At 38.6% G+C, this 13,032-nt stretch overlaps 1 non-coding gene across 1 annotated transcript; it reads left to right on the top strand.

Moving 5' to 3' along the window:
- The first annotated feature begins 8,353 nt into the window (after positions 1-8,353).
- TRNAC-ACA (transfer RNA cysteine (anticodon ACA)) lies at positions 8,354-8,426 on the top strand. Its single transcript has one exon. It is a non-coding gene; the product is annotated as a tRNA-Cys (tRNA).
- Positions 8,427-13,032: the final 4,606 nt, after the last annotated feature.

Below are 13,032 nucleotides of genomic sequence, written 5' to 3'. Positions count from 1 at the left end.
CCAGGAATTGAACCAGGGTCTTCTGCATTGCAGGTGGATTCTTTACTAACTGAGCTATCAGGGAAGCCCCACAGAAAGGGAGGGATAAACAAGTGAAGCATAGAGGAATTTTAGGGCAATGAAATTAACACTGTATGATACTACATTGATGGATAAATGTCATAATATATTTGTCCAAACCCACAGAATATACAACACCAAGGGTGAACCCTAATGTGAAACCCTAATGTCAAAAGAACCAGCCTAAGACTAAATGTTAAAAAACTAAGGTCATGGTGTCCGGCCCTACTCCTGCATGGCAAACGGAGGAAATGTGGAAGTAGTGACAGATTTCCTCTTCTTGGGCTCTAAAATCACTGCGGACAGTGACTGCAGTCATGAAATCCGAAGACGATTGCTTCTTGGCAGGAAAGCGATGACAAACCTAGACAGTGTGTTGAAAAGCAGAGGCATTACTCTGCCATTTCAAAGGTTCGTATAGTCGAGGCTGTGGTCTTCCCAGTGGTCACAGAGGGTTGTAAGAGCTGGAACGGAAAGAAGGCAGAATGCCAAAGAATTCATGCCTTCAAACTGTGGTGCTGGAGAAGACTCCTGCATGTCCCTTGGACAGCAAGGAGATCAAACCAGTCAATCTTAAGGGAGGTCAACCGTGAACATTCACTGGAAGAACTGATGCTGAAGCTGAAGTTCCAGTATTTTGGTCATCTGATGTGAACAGATGACTCATTGGAAAAGTCCCTGATGCTGGGAAAGACTGAGGGCAGAAGGAGAAGAGGGCATCATAGGATGAGATGGTTGGATGGCATTACCGATGCAGTGAACCTAAACCTGGGCAAACTTTGGGAGATGGTGAGAGACAAGGAAGCCTGGCATGCTGCAGCCCATGGGGTCTCAAAGAGTTGGACATGACTGGGCGACTGAACAGCAACAACAACAATGGTTATTCAATTGAATTATTATGTAATTAAAATATATTCTGCAATTAAAATATCATTATTTTTTTAATCCTACTGAAAACTTACATGCAATTTTATCAAATTGTTCATCATTTTAAACTTGATTTGTTTGAAATTACTTTGCCTTTTTGTATTTGAGCAGCAGCTTTAAGGACAACCAGACTAATTTTCAATTAATCACCAATTATTAAGCACAGTGCTAAGAAATTTGAGGTCCCAGCGATCAATAAGACCTATCTCTTTGCCTGGATAGCTTATGACATATTTGACAAACAAGGAAAGCAAACATGAGGGTCAACCAATGTTGCTTAAATATTAACCTAAACCAAAAATGACTTTAAAAACAACATATGATGGGCCACAATGTATTGGGTTAGCCAAAAAGATCATTCAGGTTTTTCCATAAGATGTTACAGAAATACTGAATGATTCATTTCCACAATGATAGAATTAGACAACAGCTGTGTTCAGAGAACGTGGGCAATAGGGATAGAGTGATTCACCCATAGGAACTGGTGTATAATAGAAAGTTGATTTGTCATTTTGATAACCCAGAATCATATGCCATGCTTCTTTAACGCATGAAAATGCAATTCTAGTTTCCAGTTTCTGCCTAAAGGACCAGTAGCTGTTTTCAGTTCAGTGTTTGTGGCTCACAAGTAATATGTGTCCATCCCAGACCAAAGGAGGGTGAGCCTTCAACTAAAGCCCATCCTCCTGGCCACATAAGTCCTTGGGCCACACTCAGTCTGTCCATCTGCCCACTTTCTCTTTCCATCTTTGATTCCTCATACAGCAATTACAGCAATACTTGGGCAAAAGCACTGATTGGTCTAAATATACCAATTCTAATCCCCACAGCGAAAAACAATTTTAGTTAAAGCAATATAACCAAATGTCCCTACAAGAAGTAACAACCCAAAGGGACTGCATGCCTAGCAAAATCCTTTTCTATTCCTGGTTGATGGATCACATCAATTAAGCAATGCTCCTCACAGTAAAATTAACGCACTTCATAAACACAGGAACTGCACACTAACTGCCGTAGAATATTAGCACCATGTTTTCATCTTGAGTTGTTTTCCCTGGTTTGTATTACCATATTGTTAACTCACACTTAAGCTCTCATAATTCTGCTGCTTGCTATTTTCTTCCTCGTGGTCCTATTAGTTTTACAATTGTAATTACTTTATATGGCCTCTCTTTATTTCTTTCTTTCACTCTTCACTGTGTAACTTCTATGCTTCAAAATGATAAAGAAATATCTTAATTCTCATGGGCATCCAACAATAAAAATATCACTTAAGCATCTACAATCTTTCTACCATTGGGTAATAGAAACTTGTATATACATTACTATCTTGCCTTCTGAAAATTTGCAACAGAATTTTCAAAATTCTTGAATAAGCTCAACTATGATTGCACCTGTATGTTCCCTAAATATTTGGAAACACTTTCTCCCAAGGTGTCCCATATATCAAAATCAAAATCCATGGATCAGAGGTAACAATGATCTGTTCAAGCACTAAACTAGGAATTTTATATGCATTATCTCTTTTAATGTAGGTAACAACCCTGAAATGTAGCTATTATTATTTCTATTTATCAGTAACAAAATGGAGTATGAGGAAGCTAATGCTCCTCCTTCCTTCAAAGTGAAAGTGAAAAGTGTTAGTTACTAAGTCGTGTTTGACTCTTTGTGACCCGAGGGGCTGTATCCCTTGCCAGGCTCCTCTGTCCATGGAATTCTCCAGGCAAGAATACTGGAGTGGGTAGCCATTTCCTTCTCCAGGGGATCTTCCAGACCCAGGGATTGAACGTGAGTCTCCTACATTGCAGACAGATTCTTTACAATCTGAACCACTAGGGAAGCCCCAGGTCTCATGCAAAATTTTAATTGTTCTGCATCCACCACATGTCTCTCTACCCCCAAATATACATTCTTCTCACACTACTGCCACTAAGCTTCTCTCCCTCCTGCAAGGTGACAGTGTGTCATCACACTGACATATCAACTTGGCAACAAACTTTGCGTTTTCCATGATATTTTAAAGTTTTTCCTCTGAAAAATTTACTTAACAAGTGCACGTAATTGGGCAAGCAAGTCTAACAGAAAATCATGGAAAATGAAACAACCTCTCCAAATGAATGTGTTTGAGAGTTTATGAAAATTCATTGATTTTGATCTGCTTAACTTTTGGTTCCTTTAGGATTTATGGAAGGCAGACTGCACAGTGTTCAGGGAAATCAAGTTACTGTCAGCTGTACCATCTTAATCTCCATTCAAGTTCAGCCTCTCCCAACATGTGTACCCTAAGCAAGTAACAACAATTCAGAGCCTATTTTGTAGGCTATAAAATGACTAGTGCTGCCTTGAGGGTTACCTATAATAACAATCTCTGGGACATAGCAAGTGCACAATTGAAAAAAAAAATCCCTGATGATGCTTATCATGATTCCTGCAGCATGGAAATACATCTTTATAAGTAGAAATATCATCATTTCCCTCACCTACCTAAATCTTTCAAGGTGAGGTTCTAATTTCGTAGTGCATCATGTAAGGCCTGTCATGATGTAGCCACTGCTTCTTTCCTCATCAGTGGAATCTCTCAGCCTTCCAAACTGCGTCTTTTGCACCAATTTTGGGGCATGGACACAAGTTTCTTCTTATATTTGATTTGTTCTGCGCAGATCCCACACATCGTTCAGCCCTCGGGTCAAGCTCTAACCCCTCCAGTATGGTTTTCTTAGCTCATGTTCTGGCTACACACCCCTCAATTCAGATTTGCTTTCCCTCCTCTTTTCCCATCATTCCCCTCACAAGCCTGCAGCACAGCAATGTTCTTCCAGGTTATAATTGCTGGTGACTTGATTAATTCCTCTATTAAAATTAAGTTCAATGTTGAATGATTAAAAAGCACACTCTCCAGCATACAGACAATTTCCCCCCAAAACTGAGACTGATAGGACCAACTTTGCTTGCACTTTGGCTACTAAGTAGACTTTAGATTGTAAATACATTTAAAATGTAGTAATCCCATGGCAATTCAGTTCAGTTCAGTTCAGTCAATCAGTCGTATCCGACTCTTTGTGACCCAGTTAATTGCAGCATGCCAGGCCTCCCTGTCCATCACCAACTTCCAGAGCCTACTCAAACTCATGTCCATAGAGTTGGTAATGCCATCCAGCCATCTCATCCTCTGTCATCCCCTTCTCCTCCTGCCCTCAATCCCTCCCTGCATCAGGGTCTTTTCCAATGAGTCAACTCTTCCCATGAGGTGGCCAAAGTATTGGGGTTTCAGCTTTAGCATCAGTCCTTCCAATGAAGACCCAGGACTGATCTCCTTTAGGATTGACTGGTTGGCTCTCCTTGCAGTCCAAAGAACTCTCAAGAGTCTTCTCCAACACCACAGTTCAAAACCATCAATTCTTAGGCGTTCAGCTTTCTTCACAGTCCAACTCTCACATCCATACATGACCACTGGAAAAACCATAGCCTTGACTAGACGGACCTTTGCTGGCAGAGTAATATCTCTGCTTTTGTATATGCTGTCTAGGTTGGTCATAACTTTCCTTCCAAGGAATAAGAATCTTTTAATTTCATGGCTGCAATCACCATCTGCAGTGATTTTGGATCCCAAAAAAATAAAGTCTGACACTGTTTCCACTGTTTCCCCATCTATTTCCAGGGAAGTGATGGGACCAGATGCCACAATCTTCATTTTCTGAATGCTGAGCGTTAAGCCAACTTTTTCACTCTCCTCTTTCACTTTCACCAAGAGGCTCTTCAGTTCTTCTTCATTTTCTGCCATAAGTGTGGTGTCATCTGCATATCTGAGGTTATTGATATTTCTCCCGGCAATCTTGATTCCAGCTTGTGCTTCTTCCAGCCCAGCATTTCTCATGATGTACTCTGTATATAAGTTAAATAAGCTGGGTGACAATGTACAGCCTTGACGTACTCCTTTTCCTATTTGGAACCAGTCTGTTGTTCCATGTCCAGTTCTAACTGTTGCTTCCTGACCTGCATACAAGTTTCTCAAGAGGCAGGTCAGGTGGTCTGGTATTCCCATCCATGGCAATTACTGTATTTTAAATGTATTTACAATCTAATGTCTACTTAGTAGCCAAAGAGTAAGCAAAATTGGTGATATTAGTCTCAATTTCAGGGAGAAACTACCATGTGTAAAATAAATCGTTAGTGGGAAGCTGCTATAAGGCACAGGGAAATCCGTGTTGTGCCCTCTGCTGACCTAGGCGGTGGGATAATGGGGCTGGGAGGGCGGCTTAAGAGGGAAGGGATATATATACATATGACTGATTTACTTTGTTGTATCGCAGAAGCTAATGCAACACTGCAAAGTAATTATACTCCAATTTTTTAAAAAAAGGCAAACGTGTACTAAAGCAATGCAGTAAGTGCATTTATTCTTTTAAAAAAAAAACGACTTCAGACATTAGATAAAAAGGAACCAATAAAAAAAACAAATTTTGCATGAATATTATCAAGAAAGTTTTTTACTATTTTGTTTTCAACATAAAGTGTGAAAAAGTTCTAAAACTTTTTATTAATTGAAAGGGAGTTTGGGACACCAGAAGCAGCGTAATTAAATAAATTCTAAGACATCTGTTTTGTCCTCTAAAGTAGTTTCACGTTCTTTTTTCTACTAACCACTGTGAATAAGAATACATTGTTCTTTCTAAAAATAGTTGCTGGCAATTTCCAAGGGCATAATTTCTTGTAGGGTAATGAACTATGCATAGAGGTGGTATAATATTGGGCTTTAAGGTTTGTTCCTCAAGGACATTATTTTTTTCAAGTCCTCTATCAGGTGAAATGGAAACTTTTAGAATATTTGATGAAATGGCTTAAATTCCACAGAAAGATCTATAATTGTTTCTTTTAATTACTTTCATTAATAACAAGAAAAGTTGACCACCAAAGTTTGGGCAGTGAAAGGTACAAAGATTCATCAGTGAAGCAAGTCATTAAATTTGAATGGAAAGGAAATTACATCTCTGCTAATTTTTAGCATTTTTCTCTTAAATACTCCAGGATATTTATCTAGTAATAATAGGACAAATGCTGAGTAAGAGGTCTCCTTCTTGTGATATGAATTTCTATGGAGCCTGTTGGATTTTTTCCAGGAAGTCTTTCCTCCACAAAGGAAATTAAATCTATTCCTTCTTGTATTGAAAATGAGAATACGTATCACAGCAGACAACTCTATATCAAAAAATCATTTAACAGTGATCATTCTGTTTAAATGTACTTGGGTATTATATATGTATTTTGTATGATTTTAGTCTATTAATATTATGAATATCAATACCACAGAGCAGATATAATATGTATTTTGAAATTTTACCTTCATTTAGGACAAGTCACACAAGACTTATCAAAGCATTTAAAGTGAATCTTTAGTTTTAAAAGCTACATATATGTTTTTCTTAACGTTTTACCCAAGAGTGGCAAGGCTTGTAGGATCTTAGTTCCTGGAACAGGGATCAAACTCGTGCTTGCTGCAGTGGAAGCAAGGAGTCTTAACCATTAAACCACTAGAGATGTCCCCAAAAGCTACATTTTCCTGAGCTTATCTTTTATTTTAATTGGGGTATATGAATGAATAGAGAGTGTGTGAGAGAGACAGAAACAGGAACAGAGACATAGATATAATGGAATGTTATTCCATCGTTATTCTATGTAAAAAGAAGGAAAAGCAGGGAATCCTGCCAGTTGCAGCCACATGAATAGACACAGAGGCAATAGGCTAAGAGATATAAGTGAGACAAAGACAAATGCTGTATGTGATCGATTTAGACACAGATCTGTGATCACAAATTCTGTATGTGATCTATTTAGACACATATTTATGTGATCTAAAAAGGCCAAACTCATAGAAACAGAAAGTAGAGGCTTCCCTGGTGGCTCAATGGTAAAGAATCCACCTGCCAATTCAGGAGACACAGACTCGACCCCTGGTCTAGGAAGATCACAAATACCAAGGGACAACTACTGAGTGTGTGCTCTAGACCCTAAGAACTGCAACCACTGAGTCACATGCTGCAAATACTGAAGCTCGCAGACTGAAAGCCCGTGCTCCCCAACGAGAGAAGCCACCACAATGAGAAGTCCATGCACTGCGACTACAGAATAGCTCCTGCCTGCTGCAGCTAGAGAAAGCCGTGCAGCAAAGAAGACCCAGCACAGCCAAAAGTAAGAAATAAATAAAATCATTAGAAACCCTGACTGGGGGAAAAAAAAAAAAAAAAGTAGTTGCCAGAGGCTGGGGACTGGGGAGATGGAGAGATTTTGGTTGAAGGGTAGAAACTTCCAGCTATAAGATTAATCCATTCTGAGGACCCAAGGTACAGTGTGCTGACTGTAATTAACAACAATGCTTTATATACTTGAAACATGTTTAGAAAGTAAATCTTAAATATCACATATGGGCTTCCCTGGTGGCTTAGATGGTAAAGAATCCACCTGCAATGCAGGAGAGCCAGGTTTGATCCCTGCGTTGGAAAGATCCTCTGGAGAAGGGAACAGCAACCCACTCCAGTATTTTTCCCTGGAGAATTCCATGGACAGAGGAGCCCAGTGGGCTACAGTCCATGGGGTCACAAAGAGTTGGACACAAACAACTGAGGGAATAACCTACACACACACACATACATACATACATACATACATACATACATACATACATACAAAAATGTGACTGCATTAGGAGATGGAGGTGCTAACTAACCTTATTGCTATAACCATTTTGCAATGCGTATATATGTGTGTGTATCAAATCATCACATTGTTATATGACATATAACTTACATATAGTATATCATTAATATCTCAATAAATCTGAGGGAGAAAATGTATTTTCCTGGGCATCACCTATCATGGCTTATAGCTTAGAAGTCAGAATGGAATCTAGAGCACGTCGGCTCATTCTGCCCCATGAACCCTAACACAACCCAAGCATAGCAGGACCACTGCCAGAAAATAAGAAAACATGTCAGAAAGTCCCTTGTAGAGCCATACAACGATGGATGGGGTGAAAGAGTGCAGAGTGAGCCTCAGACTGCTGAGAAAGTTATTGCGTTTTCCAGGAGGGACACTTGGTGAATTTAATAACAGGTGCTGTGGTGTCTGTGGTTCTAACCAAGAATGAAAAATGCTCAACACAGACCTAGCCCCAGATGTCACTCTTCCTGCCAAAAGGAACTGACTCCTGGGACTCCTTCCATCAAGACAGGAGGAGACAGGGGAGCTTGAAAACAGAAAGTGGCTGGAGAGGAAGCCAAGGTGTGTTTCTAAGCAACTGCTTATCAACTGAGGTTTGATGTAAACCTGTCCTTAAATCAATTTTATAAGTTCAAACCATATTTCTTGGGTTTCCCTGGTGGCTCAGATGGTAAAGCGTCTGCCTACAATGCAGGAGACCCGGGTTCGATCCCTGGGTCAGGAAGATCCCCTGGAGAAGGAAATGGCAACCCACTCCAGTACTCTTGCCTGGAGAATCCCATGGATGGAGGAGCCAGGCAGGCTACAGTCCATGGGGTCGCAAAAAGTCGGACTGCTTATCAACTGAGGTTTGATGTAAACCTGTCATTAAATCAATTTTATAAGTTCAAACCATATTTCTTAATGAAATAGATGAGACTAGGATGGAAACATGGGTGAGTGCATTGTGGATCACAATGATGAAAATACTTTACCATGATCTCACTTCTGTTTCATTAGTATATGTACACATGTTTGTGTAAAGAATAACAATGTAAAATGTGTTTCTTACGTGAATCATAATGAAGACTGTTGCAAAAACACTGTCCTGGCAAACGAAGAAAGAACAAAAGCCATTAGTAATTATTGGCAGACGTTTTAGAAAATGTTTCCTTACAAACACCTCATATAAGGCCTTTAAAATATTTAAGGTAAATCCGAATGCCTGAGTCCTGGTCAAACTTTAATTTACTATGCTAATTTTTTAAAGCCATATGTAAAACAGCAAGTGGCAAACTGCTATATAGCTCAAGGAGCTCTGATCAGTGCTGTGATGACCTAGGGAGGTGGGGTTGGGGGGAGGCTCACTAGCGAGAAGGTATATGTATACATATAGCCAATTCACATTGTTGTACAGCAGAAATTAACACAACATTATAAAGCACTACACCCCAGTATTGTTTTTTTTAAAGCATCTGGATTTTTTTTCCTTTTTTTTTTGTATTTTTTTTTGTCTTTTATTTTTACTTTATTTTACTTTACAATACTGTATGGTTTTGCCATACATTGACATGAATCCCCATGGGTGTACATGCGTTCCCAAACACGAACCCCCCTCCCACCTCCCGCCCCATACCATCTCTCTGGGTCATCACCGAAAGCACCTGGATTTTTAATACGAGGTCTAAAAGTTGGTGTTGTTACTATCATTGTGGTCATGGCAATAATAATCATGTCTGGGATCACTGCACTATTTTTTTTCCAGAAAGAAGAGAATAGCAAAGTAAGGGATGGCTGAGATAAAGGAGGTGTGAGAAATGCATATGGAACTCAATGCATGACCACTGTAATTTTAAGAGTAACCACAGAAAGGAAACTTAACACATGGACTCAGATTACAAATGTGTCTGTGTGGGACAAAGCAAAGATCTTTGAGGATTACTATTTCATTAGTTAGCATCATATATTTGTAATGGTGAGCTTGTACTCAAAATAAAAGTAGCTTGAAATTGGCTTTACCAATCTTTTTCAAGATTTTTTTTTTTGCAATTGAACATTGAGATCCAGTTTTAATGAGCTTTTAATTTCAACAGCAATACATAAAAACACTGTAGTTTTTTTTTGTTTTGTTTTGTTTTTTTTTTAGTTTTTTAGTTTTTTATTTTTTAAATTTTAAAACTTTAATTCTTACATGCATTCCCAAACATGAACCCCCCTCCCACCTCCCTCCCCATAACATCCTTCTGGGTCATCCCCATGCACCAGCCCCAAGCATGCTGCATCCTGCGTCAGACATAGACTGGCAATTCAATTCACATGATAGTATACATGTTAGAATGTCATTCTCCCAAATCATCCCACCCTCTCCCTCTCCCTCTGAGTCCAAAAGTCCGTTATACACATCTGTGTCTCTTTCCCTGTCTTGCATACAGGGTCGTCATTGCCATCTTCCTAAATTCCATATATATGTGTTAGTATACTGTATTGGTGTTTTTCTTTCTGGCTTACTTCACTCTGTATAATCGGCTCCAGATTCATCCATCTCATCAGAACTGATTCAAATGAATTCTTTTTAACAGCTGAGTAATACTCCATTGTGTATATGTACCACAGCTTTCTTATCCATTCATCTGCTGATGGACATCTAGGTTGTTTCCATGTCCTGGCTATTATAAACAGTGCTGCGATGAACATTGGGGTACATGTGTCTCTTTCAATTCTGGTTTCTTCGGTGTGTATGCCCAGAAGTGGGATTGCTGGGTCATAAGGTAGTTCTATTTGCAATTTTTTAAGGAATCTCCACACTGTTCTCCATAGTGGCTGTACTAGTTTGCATTCCCACCAACAGTGTAGGAGGGTTCCCTTTTCTCCACACCCTCTCCAGCATTTATTGCTTGCAGATTTTTGGATCGCAGCCATTCTGACTGGTGTGAAGTGGTACCTCATTGTGGTTTTGATTTGCATTTCTCTAATAATGAGTGATGTTGAGCATCTTTTCATGTGTTTGTTAGCCATCCGTATGTCTTCTTTGGAGAAATGTCTATTTAAAAACACTGTAGTTTTTAAATGCCAATGAATACAACAAGTGTACAGTATGAAAACAAAAGCCCCCCTAAAATATACCAATCCCATCCCCCAAAATACACATCACACCTCCCTCCTCACTGGTAATAGCAGTTAACAAACCAAGAGTATTTTACAAACTTTTATCTATGCAACTACAAACATACATACACACACATCTGTAATGGAGGAGAGTGTTTTTTAAATAAATGTTTATTCTATATCTATTGTTCTATGGATGCTTTTTCTTCCTTTAACAGTTTGTCTCAGACATCATTCCAGGTCATTGTGTATAGACTAGAGGTTGCCGACTAGAAGCTCGCAGTTCACAAATCTTTTTTAAAAATTGTATTTGTTTCATCATACAAAGTCATTATTTTCTTTCAATGAAAATATCCAGCAACATTGTCCGACCAGAAGCAGGAGGCCCTCTGATGCAATGCACACTCTCAGTACACCGCAGACTCCTGCAACCCCCAGCTGCCCTTTCAGGCTGGCCCTTTAAATCTCCAAGTTTGCTACCCATGCTTAGATATAGTCATATTGCTCTTTCAAAATGTGCATTATATACAAGGATGTATTGTACAACACAGGGAATATAGCCAGTATTTTACAATAACTATAAATGGAATATTGCCTCTAAAAATAGAATCACTGTGTCATATACCTATAACTTATGCAACATTGTGCAAAACCTATACTTCAATTTTTAAAATATCAAAAAAATAAAAGTCTGCATTATATCCCATAAGAAATACCATATTATATCCCATTATATCCCATAAATAAATACCATAATTTATTTAACCATTTCCTTATTTTTATCACATTTTGAATGTTCTAGTTTCATGCAGTAGCTGCTGCTGCTGCTGCTAAGTCACTTCAGTCGTGTCCGACTCTGCACGACCCCATAGAGTAGAACTAAATCTCTCAGAATGAACTCCCCCCTTTTGGTTTTTATTTTTTCCAAGAGTTTGTAAAGATCCCAACTCCACAACTGGCAATGCCTTACAAAACTTTCCAAAATACAAAGGATTGTTGTAAAAAGCCTGTTATCTATAACAGATAATGCCTTACAAAATTTTATAAAATGCAAAGGGTTGTTCAATTTTTTCCCTTTGAAAAATGATATTGTAACTGAAAGACCAGAGATCTGGGGATTCAGAGAGAACAAGGACGTTCTAAAAGATAAAGAAAACTCAAGCAGAAGCTCATTAAGATGGGTTCTATGTGCTATTTAGTTAAATCAAAGTTTTCCTCTTTTTGCAAAAATATGTCCCTGGCTGAAAAGTGACAAAGACCCACTGAATAATTAAGGTCTTCCCTTGGTCTCTTTCAGCAGCTGTCTCTATTCTCACTCTCCTATTTCTCTCTTTCTTTTTTTTCTTTTTCTTTTTTTTTTTTTTTTTTTTGTACCCCTGGCTCAAAAAAATCTCTAAGAGCATGTAAAGTTCCCATCACAGGAGTTTGCAATTGTGAAAATGGGACAGCAATCCTGAAGTTCAAAACTTCTTCCTCCAAACTGATTCTGTTCCTATGAATAAAGCTGACAGACTTCTAATAAGAGGCTCCAAATCACAGCTACAGTTTATTAACTATAGTAGACACTGAGCCAAAAATCAAAGCTCTTTATCTGCAGGTTTGAGACTATCTATCTACTGAATCTCTTCTATGTGTGCATGTATAAAGAATAGTCATCTTTGATTATTTTTAACAGGAAATAATTTTCAATAGAGAACAATCAGCATCTACAGGTCTTTATAGAATGCATCAAATATTGTCAAAACAAGCTATTTTAAACTAAAATTGCATGTCTGTTTTGAAACAACAAATCCATTTTTTTTAGTCCCTTTCTGCTTATGTGAGCTATTAATGGTATTGCCCAGGTAAAGTCAAAAGTTTAGGCTTTACATAAAAGGCATCTTGCACTCCTCACAGGAACTGAGAACAGACTGATCAGATCGCTCAGCCTCCACCACTGATTTAGAACACAGCAGCCTCGTTAAAAGAATTATGGAAATGCTCACAGTTCCTTGCAATAGTCCCTTCCCCATCCTTTGAAGTTATACACAACCTAAAAGTCAGCACATCACACCAGATTTAAAGAAATCCTCAAAATATCTGCTCCTTCCCTATGGTTAGTATCAAACAATCAAATAAGTATCAATAAGGATTGTTTTAAAACAACCATCCCTATGATTTCAATAGTGGCAGAGAAAAATAGCCTCTGAAAATCAACGTCTCAGAAGATGATGATGGGCTGGAGTCTATGGTGAAATACAGCAGAAC

Source organism: Ovis aries, chromosome 8 (genome assembly GCF_016772045.2).
Source record: "Ovis aries strain OAR_USU_Benz2616 breed Rambouillet chromosome 8, ARS-UI_Ramb_v3.0, whole genome shotgun sequence".
NCBI lineage: Eukaryota > Metazoa > Chordata > Mammalia > Artiodactyla > Bovidae > Ovis > Ovis aries.
The sequence above is the reverse complement of the archived record's forward strand: the minus strand, read 5'-3'. Positions and strand labels throughout refer to the sequence as shown.